Genomic DNA, 19,387 nt, shown 5'->3' with positions numbered 1-19,387 from the left:
CATACCTTATGTCCCATTGGGCACCTGTTCCAAGTGTCAATTCAAGCATGTTTGGCTGCACTGGTCCTACAGTGAATAAAATGTAGTTTTCAATTTTAGGGCTATTGCGAAGAAGGAATCACTGTGGGGAAAAAGAAAAGGCATTAATAAATAGCATGGAATTACACCTATTTGGAATCACATGAAAGGATTAATTCCATAAAGGCCACATCTCCTTACATGTCAAAGTCACAGCAATGGATAAAGTAAAACAGTTAAACCAGGGTTCCTATTGATATTGTCTCCATCTTGACATTCCCCTAATCCGTGACTAGGTTAACTAGGTGAGCAAAGTACTTCCACCCTCTCTTTTCTGTCTAGTTGAGCTACTTTTTTCAGTATTTCTCTGCTTCTGAAGGTGTAAGGTTCCTTTCTATATAACATAATGGTAAGGAGAATTTTGCAATTTTGAGCTTTATTAACTGAATTAATGCCTTCAGCAAGAGTACAGATACAGAATGTGTGCCTTTACTGAAAGTATATTTAATTTTTATCACTTTTATGACATTTCTGCTGTCTTTTGTCTGGAAGCAAAATGGGTGAAGATGAAAAAAATGGCACATAGTTGATATGAAATGTAATGCTAATGTATCTGTATTGTGATTTTTTTTCTTCTAAGTAGCAAGTAGTGTAATGGCTTGATACCTTGAAAGAATTGGAGAATTTGAAAAGGCAGATCCCTCCTTTGTTTTACATTATCTGGCTGTGCTGAGGAAAAATGTATGAAACGTTTTCACTGTGAGGTGGGCGAAATTCTTTCTATCTGAAAATATCAATGCCCAGGGCCTCATCCTAATGTCATAAAAGCTAATTCAACCTGAACAATCCCGAGTCTATGGGTAGGAAGATAGCAGGTTTCTGTAAAAAGATATGCAAAGCTACAAAATAATCAGATGTTGCAGTTATTAACAAAGAGAAGACCTGAAAACTTAATGCAATAACTGGCATTTTCTTGGACAGAAAGTTCACCAAGGTCCAGGTATTTTGAGGGATTCTTTTTGCTAGTTCTGAATATTAATTTTTCTTAGTCCTACTTGCCATTACTATCATTAGGCATCACCTTTGTTGTGGTTATAACAAGGAAACTCCCCACAGTGAAGATCAATGCAGAGTCAGGTAATTACAGTTTATATCTATGTTAACAAGCTTTGATTATTTTGTAGTCAGCTGGTGCTGTAATGTGACATAGAAATCTTCCACAACTTTTAAAAAATCTTGTTTTTGAAGCTTTTTTTGTAGAAAATATAGAGATCATTCATTGTAAGGAACAGGAGTTAGCAGTAAACCCAAATGATGGATGCTCCAGCTCATGGAATCTGTTGTTGCAGAATGAACTTGTCTGAATTATGTTTTCTTAGAATGGACATTGAGGAATGCAACAAAAGTTTTTGGGAATGCTGAAAAAATAAATACAGAAAACATACCTGATTTTTCTTATTACGTCATCTTTATGTAGTTATAAAAATTCAGTGTTAGAATTTTAGCATTTCATTATGCATTTAGAGCTTTGACAGCTGGTCTTGTTGTTTGTTCAAGGTATTTTTGACCTTTCCTAGACACTTCACCTGTGAACTGTCAGAGGTGTCTGTGTGTGTCAGGATTCATAGCTGGCAGTCATGAGTACAATTGCTTTGAAAATTGGTATAGATAAGTAGGTAGGTTTTGTTTGCTGGATCATTTTAAGAGCAAAAAACATAGGCTTTTCTTGTCAACCTCAGTTGTCTGTGCTGAAGAATTTTTACTGTTATTGTTTCCAAAGTATCCCTGAGCTTACTGATTAAGTTGTCCACTCTACCATCTACTGACTAGAAGGAGAACAGGCATTGTTCAGGTTTACCCATTAAAGTTACTATTTCCCCAGTCCTTCACCAAAGCTTTCCTGTTAGGATGTCTGCAAAACACGGAACCAGAGGTTAAGTAACAACCATGCTGTGGCAAATTTTATCTTAACAGATGGTGCCATTGCCAATGGTGCAGACATGAAGTGTTCCTTTTACGGGGAGTGGTGATGTGTATGGCTAAGGGAAAAGACTCTGTTTGCATTAAAATAACCCTGCAGGGAAAACAGAAGGAAGGAGACCTAAACCCTGTGTTTTGGATATTTTTCCTTTCTAGAAGTATTCTTCAGTTTTCCTTAAAGAAGGAGTGTTTGACCTAGCCTACTGTCCCTAGCCAGTAGCTGGAGCAGAAGGGGGATTGTGTAGCTTAGTTCTCTAAATTTGTCCAGTATTGCCTTTATCTTGGCTGACAGTGTGATGATGAACATGACAAATGATTCACTGTGCAAACCAAAGAACCAGAGTAGTTCTTCTGTAGAAGAAATCAGTTGTTCCAACAACAAAAGTTCGTCATCCATCTCTGTTGTATGCAGATGGTATGTTGATCTTTCATTCCTGAGGGGTCTTCATCAAAATCCAAGATTAACCTCAGTCTGTCTGAGTTTCCAGTATCATACCTGGGCTGAAGTGCTGGAATCCCTCTCCCACCTATTGTTTTAGACAAACAATGGCTTGGCTGTTCCTGCACAAGCCTCCTTTACACTAACAAACATTACTAGAGTTGAGATCAGCACAAGAGCCAGCAGCCACTCACCCATCTGTCAGTTTTGTGTAGTGGGTAGTGATTAAAGCTTTTCTTTTGTTGAAGCTTTACTGGTGCAGTGAGGAATACCAGATTCTTGAGGCCAGAGTCTGAATGCCTGAGGAGGAACATGTTGTAGGATGGCCATGGGGCTGTGAGGCTGGTAGATAGGGAGCCATGGCCTGGCTTCTACTTCTGGGACTGCTCAGAGATTTTGCCCAGTGACTGATTTTGATACAACTGAGTAAACACAAAATTTAGTTTAGGTTTTGTGGTCTTGAAATAGCTATAGTGTGCTAAGTAAAATAATTTTTGAGTGGTTTATATACTTGGGTGTTGTTATTAATCTGTGAACATGAAACACTAGTTCAGCATTAAGTTTCAAGAGTCGCCTGAACTAAAAGCCATTTTCCCCCTTAAAAATTGAATATAGCATCTATTTAAAATATAACTTACGGTTCATATCAGCTAAAATCAGCTGTTCTACTTCTTGAAGTCTTTCCAGTTCTAAAAAGATCATCCTTTCTGTAGGGGAATGAATAATGCAGGTTAGCTTGTTTCTGTGGGTATTTATTACAACCATGCAGAACAGTTCCTGGAGAGGTTTTCTATTTCTTATTTAGCAGCAGTGAAAATCGCAATTATTCTATTTACTTGGCTTTCCACTATGGCAAAGAGTAACTCTTTGGACTGTGAGGAGGAAATGTTTATTTCCTCTGGCTGCTCCTTGCATATGCTGCTCCAATTATAATTAAATATGAATATTTACTGATAAAATGGGGCATTTCTCAAGTTTGGTTAAATTGATTTTTTAAATCCAAGATATAGGCGAAGGCAACTCATCTTGTGTTTTGTGTAATGCTATTCATTATACAGAACTAATAGACAGTGTAGTGAATCAATAAAATATCACCATACATGTCAGATGAACATTAGGGCTGTAAATTCTTCATCAGGAAGAATCTGTAGGGGAAAAAAGGAAACAAAAAGCTAGATCAAAAGCGATGTGGGGAATTAATGTGGAGAAGATGAAAGGGAAGGAAACGAACAATAGCGTTGATGTAAGTGGAGGATTAGGTAAAGCAGAAGCAATCATTTTTTATGGAACAGATGAAAATAAATTGAGAATAATTGTTATGGGAGGTGCAAGTGGTGGTAAGTTGAAAATGACATGTATTTAATGGCCTGATGAAAACTAGGGATTGTTCGTGAATTGTGCCTATGATTCATTTCCAAGCTTTCTAATACTTGTAGTATTGAGTGTTCTATCTGTGGCATTCACACAAGCTTATTGGATTCTTTCAAAAGTTAAAATACTGTGCTAGCATCATTCAGTGTTTTTAGCTCCAGGTAACAATTTGTTTTAAAATATTTGAAGTCAAGCAAACCTTTCATTCATTCACATCTGCTGACTGTGTATATATGACACTAGGCTAACTGGCTTGCTTAAAGGAGTGTTTAGAGACACAGTTCATTACTTGGTTCTTCAGCTTAACTCTGAAAGTTACTAGAATATAGGATAAACTGAAATTGTTACTGGGGCAAATTTTTATCTCTTTGTAGGCACACTCAATACTGTTAATAATGTCTTAGGAATAAGGAAAGCCTGTTTTCCAGAACTGTGGATTAGGCTGATGTACAGTTCTGTTATGAAGAGTACTTTGAGAATAATCAGGACCTGGTGTTACTGTGTTCTCTGGCTGTCCTCTGCTGTATCCCACTCCTTGCAGAAGGTAAAGGAGCCAAATCCCTGGCTCTCAGATCTCAGGGTCATCATCTCATTCTCTCACAGAACTGCAGTAGTTCTGTAAACTATCAGTGGCCTTGTGCTCAGGAAAGACCACCGAGAAAAATCTGAAGGAGCAATGCTACCTTCTTTCTTGAGTCTTTTCCCCACAACTAGTAGGGAAGTCCTGAGTAGGGGGTGGAGGAGGCATTTGTTCTTGAGGGAAATTTGTTGTTTATTGGCTTAGAAGATTGTTCCTGGAGACTCCTAATTTTTTCCCCATAATTCTGCTGTACTACTCACATCAGTCAAGAGCTATGATGACTACACCTGTAGGAGATTTTGGAACTAGTCATTCCTGACTGTCCTTTGTTTGCCAAAGTTCATGTATAAGTCAAAGCAGTGGACATGGTAGTGCCGGAGGGAAGCAAGTGTGATGTTGTGATATTATGTAGTTCTGTCACTAAGAATTTGGAGGCTGTCTCTTTCAATATTTTGCTGTTTTTCATAGCAGTATATTCAAACTCACTTCAGTCCTTGTTGCTCTTTATCTCCTGTTCTTGATTCCTCTCCACCTTTTGAATAATGAGGCCTTGAATTATAGACACATGATGGTACCAAGCTCTTTATAGCCCTCTCCCTACCACTTATGATCTGTTTGATTTTTCTCGTGTGTGAAGTTAGCTTTGTTAAGATGATTTTCTCAGTAGGGCCTCTGTATAGACAGGGACTATGATTTCCCTGCTCTGAAATTGTGTCCCTTGCCTTTTTGACCTTATTATACAGTAGTTATTTTATTGAATCCAAAATTAATTTTTCATTTGCTGGTGTTTTCTTTTAATGTTACTGAGGCTTTTCCCCCAAAGTTTGCAACCTGCTTTTGGATTTTTTAAAAAAAATGTTATTCAGCTTTTAAACAATTTTTGTCTTCTACTTAATTTTTTGATTTTGCCTGCTATTTACACTATATTGTATTTCCTGCTGATATACTTGCATATAACCTTTCAAGATATTAAGAAACATTAGGAAGGTCTTTTTTCTTGATTTCACTGACCATTTCCTAAATTTTCAGTTTCCAGCTGCATTGATTCTCTGGATTTTAGGTGCAGCCTTCTGAAGACTTGAATATTAAAGAATGCCTTGTGCAGTTAAATTTTCTGTTATTTTCTGGGTGAAAGCTTGTATGGAGCAAAATCTTTAATGGGGTCTGTTCAGCCTCTGTAATGCTTCCAGCTATTTGCTGTTAAAATGTGAAAGTTAAGCCTTGTTTCTTAGTGAGAACGAGTTTCACACTTCTTGAAATAAATTGAGATCAGCTGATTGCTCTCCCATGTCCTGTAGTAAGGTGGGAGATAAATTGCAATTGCTTCTACGCTGTACGGATTCCTGTCCTTGTGTAGTAGGAGGTGTGTGATTTGGACTGACTTATTCCCTTAAAAGCAGAGATGCCCCTGGCAAAGTTTAGTGTGAAAAAGGGAGCAAAATTAGTTCAGAATCACTGCATTCCCTGCATTGAGTTCTTCTCCAGTCTCCTAAGAGAAGGAGAAATTTATCTTATGGAGATTATCTCGATTCTTTCATCCCTGAATGGAGCATCTTTGTGTTCTCGTGCAAGGACTGCTTTAAATGACTGTGACAGTGGAGTCTATACAAATGTGCAAGGGTCCCCACAGGATGTTTTCTGCAATGTGTGTTGGAGCCCAGACAGATTTACTGGGCTCAGGAATTGGGCCCTCGTTTAAAAGTGCTAGGAGAAAGTGGGAAAGTGTTGTGACTTCTAGGACTTAAAATATGAAAGCGTGAGGATCCACAGATAATACCTCCCACATTTTCCCATCTCATTGATGTTTTACAGCTACACTGGAAAATATGAAATGATGGCTGCTAGAATGAAAGATTCTGTCTTGTCTTCTAAGTTTTCAGAAAAACTTGATATAAAAGCAGGTTAAGAAATATTAATAGAGTTTCTGAAAGGTCCCAAAATGTTTTTAGAGATAGCACCGTAGTACAATTCTATGAAAGATAACCCTTTTGTGACAAAACCTAAAAAAAGAGAAATCTGTACATTTCCCATGGTATTTAAACCAGCAAAGGCAAATGTAGTGTCAGGATGCCCCTTCTGTTGCTGCCTGAGAAGCAGTCATGATTGTTGGGTATTTTCTGTGCATTTTCTTCCAATCTGATGTATAATTCATATCTAAATCATATCTCTATAATATCAGTGTGTAGTAAATATGCAGCTTATTGTGTGGTGATGGAATGTTTTATTTTGGACAGTGTAAAGCTTACTCTGTTCTTTTTGGCAGCTGTTTAAAAGACTTGTATTTTTTATTTGTCCAAAGTCTGAATATTTATAGGTGATTAAAATAAAGAGGTTGTTTAGCAGGTGCTGGCTGCAATTTTGTAGCTGCAGTATCATAATCACTTCATGAGGTTTCTCTGTTAAGGAAATTGTCTTTGTGTAATGCTAAAGGATGTAGGTAATCTGTCTCTAATGCCAAATTATTTCAGGGCGTGCACTTCATTTTTTCCCCTACATTTACGTAGATCGGAAAACTGAATGTTCCAAACAACTTGTGGAACAGTTTCCATATCAACTTTTATGTACTAAAAATGTAATTAAAATTGTTCAACCTAAAACATAAAGAAGAACTCAAATTTAATTTACATGGCTTTTAAAAAGAAAATACTGTTTCTTATTTTAACTGGTTTTGTTAGCATGGTGGATTTGAATTTACCCCAGTAAAAGTCAGTGGCAAGCCACTGTCGCCTATTTAAATGTAAGTAGCTGGAACCATGAGGAAATACTGAATTTGAAGAGGTATCTATTCACACACATTACTTTTATGCCTTTTGAATGAATTCATGGTAATCAGTTTGTTAACATAAACAATGCAATCCCATTAACTTCTAAGGTAAATAGCATTAGATGCAAACATCTTTTTTACATTGCTACATGACTTGATTTGTTCTGCATATGGAAACACTTTAAAACTTTTTTGCATTTCCTCTTTTGTGTAAGTGGCTTATGACTCTTGTGATATCTCATCTTTTACCTGCTGTGTCAGCTTTGCATCCTTATCCCCTGTGCACTGGCCTGTGTTCTTCCCTTTTCTATTTATCACTGGCACATCTGGAGTGGTGACATTCCCTGTTCTGTGTTTATTTTAATGCTAGAGGACAGGTTTCTAAAGAGGGAATGTGCTTGCTATGGCTGCTACTAATTCTTTACAGTTCTTTCTTTTCTCTGCAACATGGCTGATGTGTTTTGATAAAAATTAGTATTTTTGTCTTGATATTGGTCAAATATGCCCAAGAGAGATGATTCATGTGTGTGGTTGGGGAGCAAAAAATGATGGAATGGATTTGGTAAAGATTGCATGATGCTATTACTTCTCAAGAGCTTCTGAAAAGTTATTAGAGAAAAACACTTGCTTTGGTTTTAAAGTCATTAAGCCTCAAAAGTAGCCAAACAATGGGAATAGATTTATAGGGTTTTTTATTGAATCTAGACTCTTCTTCCTCAATGCTTATTTTTATTTCTAAAATTAAAGTCGTCTTATATCTCCTGGCTCAAAGAAAAGATCTCCTATAAAAATTTCTTATACATGAGAAACATTAGAGCTAGTCTAGCTTCTATAAGGTAAACAATAAAATTGTTTACCTTATAGAATAAGGTAAATAATTATCCAGTTGCTTGGTAGAGCATACAGAAGTGATCTTTTTTTTGGCTATTTGATCAATGGACATTGCAGATGAGATCAAAAGAGATTTTGATCTCATCTTCTGGCTTTTGAAAGAATCAGGTTTGATTCTATGATATACTTATTGTTTGGAACCATCTGGGGCAGTTTGGGGAAGATGTTTGTTCAACAGCAAATATTTTACATGTGAAGCTTTTAGTTGAAGTGGTGAATAACCTTGGACTGGGTATATCCAAAGGACGGGTGTTGACCTATATCCTGTTGTGACAGCTGAGAGCAGCAGGTTGGAACTGCTGGATGAAATCCATACCCAGTTGCCCACTGTACTTTCTTCTTGTCACTACACAATGTCAAATCAAAGACATTTTTTTCATTAATTTATTTTTTTTTAACTGTTGCTTATTCTAACTGTTTACTAATTCAAAGAGAATACAGACTTGCTGCCATGGTAGTGCAATGGGAAAAGCAATTTAAATCAGTGGCAGCCTGTCTGAGCATCCACTGTACATAACTAGGCCGAGATAGAATACAACTTCCAAATATAATACAGTGGTGCTTTTCTTTCTCATTAGCTGTTTTGGTGCCTGCTGATTTTGTTGGATCTCTGTATCAAGCTGTAAATGTTGTAAATGGTGTGTGAAATAAAACACTTCTTAGTGGATGGATATGATCCTTGTGATTACAAATGCTCTTCAGATTGCTGCGGTATGTTTTGTTTAGATCAGACATGGAAGTCTACCTAATGCATAATGTTCAGTTTAGAAAGGAGATAGAAAGAAGACCAGTAGGAACTGGTTTTTGATATTTTGATCTGGGTAGTAGTACTGGAAGTTCCTCACTGGCCAGTATTAATTCCCACCCCTCTCCTAATTATGAAAACAAAAATTGGAGACTAGAGACTTACACGTGACTTGTCAGCAGCACAGTGGCAGTTAATGCAGTAATTCACTAATCCTTGACTCTAAGCTTAAGATCCAGCTTCTGGTGATACAGTGTATTTTTTTTAAAAAAAATCTCTCTTAGCTTGCATATCCTTATTACATAGCTTTCACTGAATCAAATGAATATTCACTAAATGAATATATGTATTAGGTGAATACTTGAAAGAAATGTGCTTCAAAATGTGGTTTTCCTAAAAGGGTAGTATGAGTTTAGTCTGTCTTGTTTTGTAGTGGAACTTTGGTACGATAATGTCATTCTACTCTTCGAGAATTTATACTGTCAAGTGGGACAGGGCTTGGGATCTCTGTGTGCCTCTGAAGTGAAAGAATGGAAACTCGGCAGCTCAAAGTAGTTTTGGAATCAGGCTTGCTTAATGATTTCAGTATATAGACAGGAATCATAACTCAATAGCTACTAAACCAACTCCATTTACTTTATCACCACATATTAATAGATGTGTTTTTAGCTCCCAGCATAATGCTCCTAGTCACCCAGATCTTGTCATTGGTCCCTATGATATGCCCATGCTATGTTTTCAAGATAGAAAACAAGAATATATTCCACAGATTATTTTGTCAAACAAGGAAAGCTAAGTGCCGTGCAGCTTTCAAAGTGCCTAGTATGTACATGGTAGCAATACTGAACCACCTGCACGATTTTCCAGCCATCTAGAAGCAATATCTGTAGACAGGTTGGAGTGTATTTAGCTGGGCAGAGCCAAGGCATTTGTCTCTGTAGAGCAAAGTGAAAAGGAAAGCAAGTAATGTTCTATCTTCTTTTCCACACTGATCCAATAATAATAGATGCCCATATTCCCCAAACCAGCTGTACTTTTTGTGTCTGAAACTGTTGCCAGCAGATGTCAATTATTTTTAATCGCTGTTTCATTTTCTTGATGTATTTTTTACTTCTGCCCCCCACCCCTTTTTGTAGCCATAGTGGGCTCAGGCAGGTTAGAAGTAAGAGATGTCATTTTAATAATGACTCCGCAATGAAAACTGAAGGAGTAAAACAAAGCATTTGCTGCAGTGAAGTGTTTTTGTTGCATACAGCCTCTCTACTAGGTTTTGCAGAGGGGATCACTTCCCTGGTGAATGCTTGAAGAAAGCCCTTGCTGATTAGAGGTGATGAAGGTCATCACTTCTCCCTCTCCTTTTGTTTTGATTCTGTTGTTGTTAAGCTGAGGAGCTGATGCCTGTTGTGTGCTCTTTTCCGTGGTCTCTATGCTGGCATGCTCCCATTTCTAAAGTGAGATCTACCAAAGCAGCTAATGGTAATTTGCATCTATAAGTGCTACTTTAAAGAAAAGAGAGATAATTTCAATGTGTGCACATGTGTTTGATTTATTCTAGTGGTTATGTGCTATTTGCTGCTCTTGTGATTGAGGACTGCCCATTCTGTGAATGTGCTTAATACTTTGAAAACTTGAAAGTTATGATGGCACCCCACACAATGTCAAAATGTGCATTTGAAGTAAAAGCCCAGCAATTCAGCTCATCTGGTCTTGTTCATAGCAGGTAAAAGGCTGCCTTGATGACACTTAGAGCAAATGAATTTCTCTCCTGCAGTCATGCACTGAATAAATTGCTTGATCTAGTTCGGTACAAAAGGACATGATCTATAAATAGTTAACAGAGCTTTCTTCAGGACAAGTGATCTATAGACTGGAACTCTCTCTTGGGGTCTTTTAAAAAAGTAAGTGCTGATATGAACAAAAGGAAAGTTTGTTTAAAAAAAAGGGCCTTTTTAATGAGATTGAAACTCACATACTTTAACTTCCTTTTGAAAGCATCTGGCCAACCACTTCAAAAGTCCAAAAGGCTAGCCTTACAGTCACTTGAAGAAAAGAAAAAAAGGTCAATCTGTTAATCTGATGTGAATATATTGTCAATAACTGAAAATATGAGATAAAACAGCTGGTTAATTTGAATCAAAGAAATTGCTGTCATATAAGCATCAGTGAATTCAATTTTTACAGTTTTAGGCTTAAAGGAACTTCTTTTTATGACATTTTTATACATTTGTCGATATACCACGATGTTGGCCACAGGGTCTCTCTCTGTCCTATATGCTCTTTCATGCACTTTTTTTGGCAATGAATATTGCAGGTTTTTAGACCATTGGTATTTGTGATAAGCAAAACTTCTAAGACATTTAAGTGTGCTAAAGGAAGCATCCATCTACTGAATTTCATCGTGTGGAATTTTAAGGAGGAAGAAAAATTCTATAAAATCATAGACTCATTAAGATTGAAAAATATCTCCAGGATCAATGAGTCCAACCTTTAATCGAACACACCTTGTTAGCTAGACCATAGCACAAAACCAGACTTTCCAGGGGCATGTTGTGGGAAACAGTACCAAAGGCTTTACTGAAGTCCAGGTAGGCAATATCCACAGTCTTTTCCTCATCCACCTGGTCATAAAAGGTCCTGCAGGACCCCCTGGTCAAGCAGGACCTGTCTTTCTTTAACCCATGCTGGCTGGGCCTGATGCTCTGGCTGTGCTGTGCCTGCCAAGTGATCATATTCCAGGTGATCTGTTCCATAACCTTCCCAGGCACTGAGGTCAGAATGACTGGCCTGTAGTTCCCCAGATCCTCCTTCTAACCCTTTCTTTATCCAAGCATCACATTGGCCAACCTCCTGTCACCTGGAGCTGCCTCAGTGAACCAGGACTGATGATAAATGGTTGAGTGGCTTGGTGAACTCCTCCACCAGCTCCCTCAGTGCCCCAGGATGGGTCCTGTCAGCCCCATGGAGCTGTGGGTGTCTCAGTGGCACAGCAGGTCACAAACTGCTTCCTCCTGGACTGCGGGGCTCTGCTCTGCTCCCTGTCCCTGACTGCCAGCTCAAGGGCTGTTTGGCCTGAGGAAAGCCAGTCCTTCTGTTAAAGACTGAGGCAAGGAAGCTATTAAGTACCTCAGCCTTGGTTACAGTGTTCCCCTCAGCATCCAATAAAGGATGGAGATTTTCCTTGGCCTTCCTTTTTGTTGTTAATGTATTTATAAAAACACTTTTTATTATATTTCACAGCAGTGGCCAGATTGAGTTCTAGCTGAGCTTTCGCCTTTCTAATTTTCTCTCTACATGATTCTTGTACTCTTTCTGAGTTTGCTGCCCCTTCTTCCAAAGGTCATAAACTCTCATTTTTCCCCCCTGAGTTCCAGCGAAAGTTCCCTGTTCAGCCAGGCTGATCTTCCCTGCCAGCTTGTCTTTCGCTACATAGTGATGGCCTCCTCTTGCACCTTTAAGATTTCCATCTTAAAAGTATGTCCAGCCATTCTGGACCCTTTGTTAATAAGGGTGGTTTTCCAAGAGACTCTAAATCATTAAGTTCTTTCTCACTGAGCTGAGAGCAGTCATCTCGAAAGTGCACTCAGTATGGATTTCCCTGCCTGTATGACCTGGGCATGTAAAGTTGGGGTTTTAGTGGCAGTATGCATGCGGGCCAGGATGATGATGGTGACAAAGGGGCAGGTATGTGTTGCTGGTGTGAATGTCAATCCTGCCAGTGTCTCTAGGACCCTGCTAGCACCAGGACTGGCATTGGCAAGTGCAGTGTGTGCACATATGACTGGGCAGAGCTTAAGAGGCAGAGTGAGTGCTTGGAGGCCAGAAGGATCCTTAACTAGAAAGAAGAGACAACCATCTATTTAGGAATTTACCATTGTTTTGGGGAGAGCAAATCATTCTGTGCCTACAGAAAAACTGAAAGCTAAGTGTCCAGACTAGGAAATCACCTGAGCAGGTGAACGTCACTGGCTTGATCAATTAAAAAAAAAATTAAAATAGCATAGTAGAGTCCCCTGATCTAGATGAGGAAGTAGACTAAGATTTCTCTAAACAACTGAAGGAAATCTCTGTCACAGGATGTGCTGGTCACAAGGGACCCTGACGTCTTCTGGAAGGACAACATGTGGAATGAATGCTGGAAGGTTTCTGAAGGATGTTTGGGGTAGCTATTTGATACTGGTACTGGATAGGTGAACTGGTGTTGAGATGCCCAGATCTGCAACTCGCTTCCGAGGAAGAACTGGTTGAAGAGGTGATACCAAAGATAGTCTTGGTTGTAACAGCCATGAAATAAATGGTTGTTGTTTAGGATCCTGAAAGAAATGAAGAACAAGATTGGCAGGGTACAGATCCTGGACACCAGACTAGTGGATGTTGATGTATTCTTTATTTATGCAAGGTGCTGCACTTGTGCTGGGACAACTTCAGGTATCAGTTCAGGCTGGGGGATAAATGGATGGAAAGCAGCCATGCTGAGAAGCATTTGGAGGAGATGCAGAATGAGAGGCTTCAGGGCAGCCAGTAGTATCATGGACTGCATCAAAAACAGCATGGCCAGCAGGTCAAGGAAAGTGATGCTGTCTCCTGTCTCTCTGCTCTGGTGAGATCCCATTTGAAGTGGCATCAACCTGACAGACTTCTATGATAAATTGACAGGATTTGTGGTCTAGGAGAGAACAATGAATGTAATTTGCCTTGACTTTAATAAGTCTTTTGGCATGATTTCACCCAGCAGGACAAAAAGCCAGTTGAGTGGTCAGACTCAGTGGGCCATGGTTAATGGGTTGTACTCTGCTCCGAGGTCACCAAGGGACTGGAAGGGTCTGTATTGTGATCATTTGTGTTCCACAACCGTATCAATACCTGGAGGGAGCAGTGGGAGTGTGCAGTCCTAAGATCTGCAGAAGACAGAATTGGGGAAAGTGCTCAATGCAGTCAAGGGCAATGCTGCCACCCAGTGGGACCTAGGCAGGCAAGAGGAATGGGCTAATGGGAACTTTGTAAAACTAAGCAAAGTCAATGTCTGTATTGTAGTGTATTTTATGTGGTCTGAGTTTTGAGTAGAAGGATCTAATGACCTCCCTCTATTACTAGGTGTAGCAGACTACACCTCTGTTAATACAGCACAGGGTGTTGATAGCAACTTTTGGTGCCAGTCACTGCTGACTCAGTCGTGTCCTGCTAACATGTCTGCCCACATCTTCAAGTCCTCCACAGAGCTGTCCCTCTGAGCTAGTCAGGTCACAATGTATCTTTGCTATGGGTTCATCCTCCTCACATGTTGGACTTAAAAATTAGTCTTAAATTTCACAGTTTTCATTAGCCCCTTCCTCTTGCCTGTCCAGGCCTCCTGGATTTCAAGAGGGCTTTCAAATGTTTATAACCCAGTTTTGTGCCATCTGTAAACTTGACAAGAGTATACTGTCACCTCTTCCAGGACATGGTCCTGGAAAATGTCAAACACTTTGAGAGTAATCAGGTCCTGGGTCACTAGCAAATACAGTCTAAAGAACAGCAGATAAAGCATATACAAGAAGGAGCTTAACTAAGAAGAACTGCCCACATGGGAAATCTTACTGGGTTTCTTTGCATTTATGCATCATTCATTTGTATTTATGAATGACAACATGTGAAGTACTATTTGGTTGCTGCTATATCCTAATGTGGCAAGTATGAGTCTGATTTTGTTCAAGGTTCTTAAAGACAATGTGGGGAAGTTAGAGCAAGTTGTATAAGAAGACCCAGTAGTTTCCAAGACAACCCTTCAAATTACCACGTGTTCTTAGAGGCTCCAGGTTGTCAGTAATTTTCATGATAAGGAAGTGTGTTGTGGTTATTTGCTACAGGAAAATACAGATGCAAGATAGTGTTTGAACTCTTCTGCTGACTGTGAAATATTTTTTTACATTAAAAACTAGCAAAATATTTAACAGAGTGCCTGAGGTTTCATGCATCATGCTTCTAAAGGAAGTCTTGGGCTCATCAGCCCCCTAAAGACTTCCCTCACATTCTTGAGGTTGCATGGGACTGCAAAAGGTAAGGGACGATAGCTTTGAAAGAGGACAGTTTCCACTTGCCTTTTCTCTTCCATTCCCATGTGTTTCTCCATTGGCTGGATAGTAGATTAGATGAGAATTTCATGCACTTTGTGAAAACTGGGAACCAAAAGCTGCTTTATCCAGCTCAGTTTGGCTTAGTCTGAGGTCACTGCAGACCGTTACTGAATATTACTGCCTATGGCTGGACCTTCTGTTGCCACACTGTGCTACAAGTTCTCTGGTCACCCCCTCTTCTGCACAAGCAGCAGTACCTATGCTTTACCTGATCCGTAAAAATGCAAAGATTCTCCTTGCTGTTTTGGCATGGATACTGTGGTTACCAGTGTTGGAGGCAAGCAGTCTTCTGCTTTAGACAGTTACTTTTTCCACAGAAGAGGTGAGTTTTATGTAGGTTTGAACAAAGTCCTCAAACATATAAGCTACCTCACATTTACAAGAGTTATGCTTGCTGTTACTTGCAGGAATGATTTTTTAAGGTTCACTTTGTAGAGTGCTGCCCACTGGATGTGCCTTAGATTAATGCCAGTTGAAGGGAGTGGAGGCTATGACAGCGAGTATTCCTATATATCCTGTGAAGAGTAATGTTTGGTTTCCTGAAAAGTATATCTTCATATGCAGCTGTCTTGATCAGAGAAAGACTTCAGCAAGGCAGGTCAGCAGAGGGTGATTTTTCAGTTTGTAGATTCTGATTGATTAGAGAATGCCATCACTTCCTCTATAACAAGAGGTAGAATTAAGAGCTGTAAGTACTATGACTAAGGATGGCATAGCCAAGTAGTTAGGGCCAGGACTCTTGAGTTAAACACCATGCTGAGAGGCAGAATTGAAACCATGGGATTAAATCAGCAGACTTAAGTTAGTCAGAATCAAGGCTGGCATGAAGAACTTCAGACATAATGTTTTGAAGCATCAGGCAGGAAACAAATGCTTCAGCTGCCCTCTAGTCTCCTGGAAAACCACCTTCATTTCCAGGAGAAAAGAAGTGACATGTGCCAGATGTACGCGAGACTTTGCATTAGTAAATTAACAGGGCTATAACACTCAGGCTTGTGCTGCCTTCTTTAATTGCCTGACATGCACACAGAATGCCAAATTATGTTTGCTAAAGGAAATTGAATGCAGATTATGCTTTGCAGCTCTTTGCACTATTGGCTAGCTGGTACCTATCATGCTGAACATCAGGAACTCACTCCACAAGAGGTGAAAGGGCTGCTACTTGTGTAGTTCAGGTGCATGCCAGAGAAAGTCTGCAAAGTTGTGACAGTGGGGTAAGCTGTTGACCTTTTTCTAGCATTGTGTCTTGGACTTGTCAGTCTTCTTTCTGAGACCTCATTTATGGTAGATTTAGAATTGGAAATAATTGTAAAGGACTGTGGCTGGTTTTATCTTTTATGTCCTCACATAGGGACAAATGAACCTTTTAAAAAAGGAGTAATTCACCACCACTATGTAATGTGGATGTAGTGCAGCAATGCAGTCAGTTATTGTAGATGCACATACACATATGTGTATACTTGGAACTGAGTAGTTAAGGATAAATCTAGACTGTATAGGTGTGATGTAAAGCACAATTTGACCCACTGCAGAAGTGAATTGACTAGGATCTTCTTCTTGCCATTCAAGTGTGTTAGCATCCATTGAATGGGGATTTGTTCTTGGCCGTCGTAGGAGCACAGAAACAAAGTAAGATGGGAAGTAGTCAATGTAATGTCACTAGTTAATCCCCATGTCTCCCCCCATTACACCCTGAAAACCCCCAACCCCACAAGCCTAAAGCAAAAAGGTCCTGGGTTTATTATTGCAGTATATATTAGGTTCAGTTATGATACCCATTGCTAGAGGAAGAATGAAGGCAAATGCAAACTTCTGACAAGTTCTTGGACTATCTTCTTTCTTCCTTTGCTTCTACCTGCTAGCCTTGCTTGGCAGTTGAGCTGCAGAAAGAAGGTTTGCTCTGTTAGATAAAGTATTGGTTTGGTTTCAGTCCCCATCTGGTTTTTGGCACACCATGTCCCGCCTTCCCCTCCACTCCTGCCTTTTCCCTCATTTGTAGTAAAAGTACATGATAACTACATGGTAAATATCTTATCCTTAGTCCTTGTTCATTTGCTCTGGTATCTTGATGTCCTGTCTTTGTCATCCTACCTATCAGAGCATAGATAGCCAAGTTTTCTTGGGATTCTCTTGGCTTTGCATCATCAGTTATTACACGTGGTGCTAATAATGAAAAAGTGGTGGGGTCGATCCCTGTACAGACCAGACCATTAACTTTAAGAGTTCAACTCAATGATCCTTGTGGATCCCTTCCAGCTAGGAATATTCTGAGATTTCTGTCATCTTCCCCTGTTGCACATACCATGGTGAGCAGCAGGTGAAGGCAGCTAAGACCCTGTAGCTCCATTCTGTGAGAAGACTGCAGTTTATGGGATAAGTATTAGTTCATATAACCCTTTCCCTGACCCTTTATTCTTTCTTGAATAGAGAAACCACAATAGTGGCAATGTATTATCTGTTGGTTTCTGTATTGCACATAAGCAGCCTAGAGTGCCACAGTTTGTTTAGACTTAGCATCTGCTTGCTCTCTCCTTTCAGGGTGATTTCCACCAGAAATGTTTTGATACTAATGTTATCTGAAATCAAGAACAGTGAGACTTGTGTAGACCCTTTTGAAGGATTTTGGACAGGTTATTTACCACTGTGACATACTTGATTTACTCCTCTTTTGCTCATCTGTACAGTAACAAAAGAGCTAATGATTAAATTGAGCTTGTTGTGGAGGTATTGACTTGTGTCCTGCCCCTGGAACAGCCTTTGCTAGAACTGTAGATAGCAGCTGTAGATTTTCTCTGAGTCTGCATGTAAATCCTACACTGCCACAAGCAGTATGGTGTGTACCTGAAGGTTTTTTTGATGACCAGTAGCCTGGTCTGCTTTGATGTCACCTCTACCCCCGGAGACACATGGTAAATGATGTTTTCAGACCCAGACTTCAATGCAGACAGTCTTTCTCTGGTTTTAGCTATAGTGACAGAACTTTTTAAATAATTGCCTTACCAAAGTTCAGTTGGTAATCAAAGAGGGTAGAGACAGAGCGCTGGATTTGCTTTTCTCCATTTGGAAAGTCTTTTTCAGATGTTTCTCCTGTTCTCAATAAAGAGAACAGTATTTGCTGATGCACATTTACTGAGAGTGAGCTGGGTTCACCAGAGTGTTCCAGCTGCTCTGCAGTGCTCTGGAAATGCAAACCAGATGCAGGTCTGGTTTAACTCAAGCCAGGTTTGTGGCTGGTTTGCATCACTGAAGCAGTGTAAAGTACCTGAAGCATGCCAGCTAATCTGGCCTATTGGTGAACCATTATAAATGACTTGTTTTTCTTCTTGTTCTTTACATGTAACTTTATTTATAGTCAAAGCCCATGGAAATAGTGTAGATTGTATCATTAAGGCAAACTTTGTATTCTAAACTGAGGTCTATAAAATTAGAGTGTTTTTTTAAGCCAGAACTTTTTCTTCTTAACTGAAATAAATTTATCAAATTACACATTGCTCCTCTTTACTTCTCTGTTATAGATTTATTTTAAGATGCTGCTTTTATTATTATTAGATCAAATAATGGTAAGTCTGAGACGTAAAAGAGTAGGCTTTATAAGTTTCATTTTGCAAAAGGCGTGCTCAGCTTTTATTCTAAATGCATTGAACTTTTTTCTAGTTTATTGAGAATGTATGCAATAGTTGTATCATTATCACTGTTGTCTGAAATTTACTGGTTAGAAAATACTTGGGAGATTTTGAGACAGGAAGGAAATTGGCCAACTATGATTTTTCTTCTGTTTATAGTAAATTATAGAACTGAAATAAGTTATCTACCTTCAACAGTATGAGGAGTGTTCAAAACATGTCATAAATATTAATCACCAATTATATTATTCTATATGTAATAATTTTTATAACCATCTCTTTTTCTGAGTCTATTATAGCGTTGAATCCGTGATGTGTGTTCTTAAAACAGTATAATACAACAGAAGAATGATGGAAGTGTCATTACAGCTATGCTGATCTACACTTTTTTCAGAATCCAGAATGATTTCTTTTCACCTAGAAATTTTTTGTATAATGAATATGATATGATTAAAAAAACCCACTTTCTGGATAAGCATATTGGCATTCAAGTCAGAAATTGTATTTCTCTGATCAGCTGTATATTGTAAGAAAACATGTCAGAATTTGCAAAGTTTTTCTAGACTTCGAGGCAAAGTGCCGAAGAATTAATTACTGCCTCATATTAATTAAGATAACAATGCAAAGCCCTTCATTAGAAGCATAGGAAAAGTTCTTCCTTGGTCCTTGGAGAGAATATTATATGCAAGCCCTGTTGTGTGGGTTGCAAGGTGTCACTGGAATTTATATGCATTACTTGTCTAATTGCAGTAAATGTAGCATGTCCAGATAGGTTTAAAAGTTGGATGGCTGTTTGTTACTTGCTGGAAATCACTTGAAACCTTGCTACTCAGAGGCAGCTGTTCACAGGTCCTTCACCTCTCCCC

General features: G+C 39.1%; 1 protein-coding gene across 1 annotated transcript in view; it reads left to right on the top strand.

Moving 5' to 3' along the window:
• The window catches only part of PCCA (propionyl-CoA carboxylase subunit alpha), a 274,019-nt gene that overhangs the window by 182,260 nt on the left and 72,372 nt on the right, over positions 1-19,387 (top strand). The gene's annotated exons all lie outside the window — the stretch shown is intronic.

This window comes from Parus major, chromosome 1 (genome assembly GCF_001522545.3).
Source record: "Parus major isolate Abel chromosome 1, Parus_major1.1, whole genome shotgun sequence".
NCBI classification, from domain to species: domain Eukaryota; kingdom Metazoa; phylum Chordata; class Aves; order Passeriformes; family Paridae; genus Parus; species Parus major.
Note: the sequence above shows the minus strand (reverse complement) of the source record. Positions and strands in the feature narration are given on the sequence as shown.